Source organism: Strongylocentrotus purpuratus, unplaced genomic scaffold, assembly GCF_000002235.5.
Source record: "Strongylocentrotus purpuratus isolate Spur 01 unplaced genomic scaffold, Spur_5.0 spur5_contig_833, whole genome shotgun sequence".
NCBI lineage: Eukaryota > Metazoa > Echinodermata > Echinoidea > Camarodonta > Strongylocentrotidae > Strongylocentrotus > Strongylocentrotus purpuratus.
Genome location: NW_022145539.1, coordinates 557,922 through 562,713, shown reverse-complemented (window position 1 = coordinate 562,713; position 4,792 = coordinate 557,922). Strand labels below are relative to the sequence as shown.

General features: G+C 35.2%; 1 long non-coding RNA gene across 1 annotated transcript; it reads left to right on the top strand.

Moving 5' to 3' along the window:
• The first annotated feature begins 827 nt into the window (after positions 1-827).
• Positions 828-3,733, top strand: LOC105438896. The gene is made up of 2 exons (XR_971109.2): positions 828-1,034; positions 2,073-3,733. It is a non-coding gene; the product is annotated as an uncharacterized LOC105438896 (long non-coding RNA).
• The last annotated feature ends 1,059 nt before the right edge of the window (positions 3,734-4,792 follow it).

Below are 4,792 nucleotides of genomic sequence, written 5' to 3'. Positions count from 1 at the left end.
ATGATAGATTTGAGAATGGGAAAAGTTATATAGACATGTAAACAATGATGATCATGATGAACATGATGATGATCATGATAGTAAAGGTGATGATGATCATGATAATAAAAAGGTTATATGATGATAAAAACGATAATGTTAATGATGATGATGATAATGATCATGATCATGGTGATGTTGATGATCATCATCTTCAGACAGTGATGATGATGATGATGATAATGATCATGATCATGGTGATGTTGATGATCATCATCTTCAGACCATGATGATGATGATGATGGTGACATTGATGATGATGATGATGATGAGCATGAGCATGATCCTGACATCTGATTGAAAAAATGAGGAAATATTAAGATAGCAAATAGTCCCAGCTACAACATACTAAAATTTGGGAGAAAACTGTTGAATAATAACCGAGATACTGGTCAAAACACATTGTCAAGCAGATTCACGTTTAGAAAAAAGTGACCTCCCATAGACATAACACGCAAATATGACAAATTATGCATTGTCGCCTTTAATCGAATATTTCACTATGATGACGTCATCTAAATGAAAAATAAATGGCATATTTCTGATAGAGAATTATCTCAGCTACATTATATCAAAATCTGGGAGAAGATCGATCACCGATAAGTGAGATAATCTCAAATAAACAAAGACAAAAATGACGTCATCAACAAAATACATTTGTTTGAGTTTAGATGCCAATATGATGACTTTATTTCACTTTGTACGAGTCAGGGTAGTATGAAATCATATCTCCAACTCATGCTTTCTCCAACCATGATATAAAAATTGGGGGTCGACCATAGAGATATATACTACTAAACACTAGAGGGCGTACTCGCTCAAATTGCTGCTCCGAGCTGGAGCGGTGGCCGCCATTACTAAGGAGGGCAGAAAAACAAACGACCCAACAAGATACTGTGCACAACATACGTGGAAAAATTGAAGAAGCCAGGTTCGTGCGTTGCATTTGGATGTTCGAACCGAAGAAAGAAAGGGAACTGCATAATATTTCACAAGTAAGTTCTTCTTAATGTTATGTTGATTAATAAGGAGATTTTAGAGCTAAAAATGTAGTTTATCAGGGATTTTCCTGGTATCGCATCGCAATTTGCTATGCATTTTTGCATGACTGCTATAGACCTACAAAATATCTTTTGTGTAGCAATTTTCTTCCATAGAAATGTACAGAGTTTCATTTGAAATATTTATCCATCGGCTGAAATTGCTAATCAAAAAATTTGAGGAAAATTATTCCCTGGTTTATGCAGATAATGCAGTGACTGTAGTCTGTACCCGGGTTGTCTCATGACAAGCCACGGCAGCTCCTGCAGCAGCGGAGCGCGCCAGTCCACGCCCGCCGGGCTGGGGCAGGCATGGGTTAAGGTTCTGGGGATGGTGATGGGAACATTCTGCTGCGCTGGAGTCGCTCGCAACTCCAAGAGTCAGAGAGTCCAACTCGGAAATATAACTCCATGAGCTTGATTCTATTAAAGAAAAGTCTAGAATAAAATGATATAATTAATTTGATCTTATCTAATTTCAAGATAAATTAAAAATCAAATGTCAGCTTCTTTATATTTTAACTAGACTAGACTAGAGCTAGATGATAGATCTAGACTCTAGACTCTAGATCTAAACTCTAGTCTCTAATTTCTAAAGCCTGAACAGCAAAGCCAGGTTAGACAGAAATAACCGTCTGATATGGGTCATTTCTTTAATAAAACTGACATTTGTTGACATTCCCCATAATATAATCAGAGGTCTAGTGGAGCCAGACTGAAGCTTTTGGTCTAAGCCAGGCTAGCCTGCCATATTTCACATCACAGGAGTTATCCAACTAGGCTAGGCAAGCCTAAAAATCCCACCGCACACTACACTATTTCTATCAAATTTGCTTATGACTTGCTGACATTATTATTATTTTATTTATTTGGCTGGAAGCTGCTTTCAGTTTCAGTCTTAAAAATCACGTGAAATAGCATGAATAGTAGAACAATTGTCATTTTATGTGAAAAAACTCATTATTGTTTCCATTTGCTTTTATTGTAATGCAGGAATACACTCAAGAGAGGAAAGGATGTTACACACCACATCTCATTCCTAGAGCTGTGCCTACCGTCTTTCCTGGACATCCTCCCTATAAACAGACCCATGGCTCAAGACTCCCAGCAAAACCATGTACAACATCCGAAAGTGTTCCCGTGCCTCCAAAGAAACCCTATGACATTACAAAAGAACATGACTATTCTTTTTCTGTCTGAGTTGATTAGAAACTGAATATAACCAGACAGCAAGTGCAGGATGCCAAGAAACAGCTTCAAGTGGTGAAACAAGGTAAACAGGAGAGATGGAAAAACCAGGACTCTCTTGCAGGAAGTCCACGAAAGCAAGCTCATTAGCCAGGATCAGCTTGACCTACTTCAACACAACTTTGGAGAGAACGCATTTTCAGGAAAAAAACCAAAACATAGAACTTCATTCGTACAAACTACAAAGACAGATCAGTCTTTTATATTTTGCCTCTTGTCTGCATAGCTTATCCACTGGATGATTGACTGTGAAGCCGTTTAAAACTGGAGAGAGCTTTCAATAATCTTTTAAAAAAACAGAACAATCTGAGACTTTTGTTCTGTGTAATGAAATAAAATTCTTGGGACACATTGTGACAGTTGCACAACCTAACCATAATTTTCTGTTTGTTAACTTTACACGAAGGCAAACTAAAGTGGAACTTAGAAGAGTTGATTAAATTAGGGGTTAAACAAAATGTACTTGAATTTTGAGTTGTTGTGAGGTACACTGTATTTGAATATTTACTCTATAAGCTTCATAATTGTACCTGCTGTATCTGATTCAGTTGCTATAATTTTTGCAAATTATTTGCACTCTACATGTGCTTTGATTCTGCAGGTACAGTATGGATAACCTGAGATAAACATGTAGACCTTTTTTTATAACATTGTCTGGATTGCTCTCAACCAAGTGATTTACATCATTAAAGATGAAAAGCAAGAAATTCACATCAAGTGAGCCCATTTTCAATAAACGAGAAGAATTCACAGATGTGTTGCAATTGAAAAGCTTGTGTAATGCACAGTTGCACACCATATACACACCCATAGATCGTTTTGTACATAGGTTTGAATTTTGTTCCAAAATGGAAAACTGCTTTTGAAGAGATTTGATAACAGAACAATTATATGGAATAATGTCACTAGATGTAAACCCATAAGATTGTGCACTCTTTGGCTTGTTGTATCTACTGTGTACATTTGAGGGTAATCAGTTTCAAATTTATTATTATACCTGATGAATAATGATGTCAAAAGACCATGTTACTATGAGGTTTCACTGAATAGTGTAGTGCAGTATCCTGAGATGTAAGTCTCTTCAATTATAGTTCTTCATAGCAATACAGGTGACTTGGAATATATATGCTCAATTACTTTTTCTGGTTTGCATTTATTACTCGATGAAATGTCTTTGTATTATTAGTAAATGTAACGCGCCTGCGTGCGCTTGGAGCCAAGACTAGTTAATAAAGTGTTCGTTATCGCTGACATCTTGACACATAGACATTGGCCTCCTGACATTTATGTTTTGGGAGTTATTGTGGCGGTTTTGGGATGTGTAATGCTTGTCTTTGGTGGCGAATCAATTTGTCGTGGTTGTGTTGCCTATGATCCGTGACAGTAAATTTGGGGCTAAAATCTGAGGTGTTGTTTTTGCAATGTCTGTCCTTTCAATTGTGTTGTATTATTGCAGTATAATAAAATGTCAAAACTTAAATGCCTATGCTGTAGAATATCAACACACGTGTGCCGTGTGGTAATAAAAGGTTCATTTATTCATTTTTTTCCTTAAAATTGAATTATAAGTTTATTCTCTAAAACTGGTTGATGAAGAAAATAAGAAATACACTGTATCAAGGAGAATATTATTTATGGAGAAAAAAGGTGATGTGAATAAATAATTATTACATCAATGATCAGCTGTTTTTAAAGAATATTCATATATATTTATAGTGAACTGTAAAAAATTGAATTATTCTTTCAGACATATAGAAATTTTATAGAGATTAGGTGAAAGACATAAGGTGTGAATTTGATATAAAATGAGTGAAAGAAGAAGAAAAAGAATGTTTGGATGGATAGATGAATGATTGGATGAGTAAATAACATAATTTTTTTTTAAATAAATGTGTATAATTCTTTCCTTTCCCCTCTTCCTATCTTCAGTATCGTCCTATATCTGCATTTCCATTATCTACCTATCCTTCTATGTTATATCTATCTATCCATCTATTTATGTGTCTAGCTATACCCATCTCTATCCCAAATCTATAAGTATCAATCTGTTTATAATAGCCATAAACATAAAATGAATATATAACCTTTAAAGCGTTTTAAATCAATAAACCCTGGCTCTCATAATAACTGAATTAGAAAGACATTGACCCCCGGCATTGGCCCTGTAGCATAAAACTTTGGTTAATATCATGACATAAATATCAAATACAAGTCCCAAATGCTTGATTCTGATTGGTTGAAAGCCAAGTAATATTTGATGTCATAATATCGCAGTTTTATATTGACAAAGAGGAAGAAAAATTGAAGATATACTGAAATGTAAATAGCTTTTTGTGTCCCTTTTACCTCACCATAACACCCGTAATTAATCTTGACCTACACCAGATACCATGACTGAGGCATGAGTAGGGTTCATGCATTATGCAAAATACCACAATTATAACGTTTCATACTCGAAAACCGAT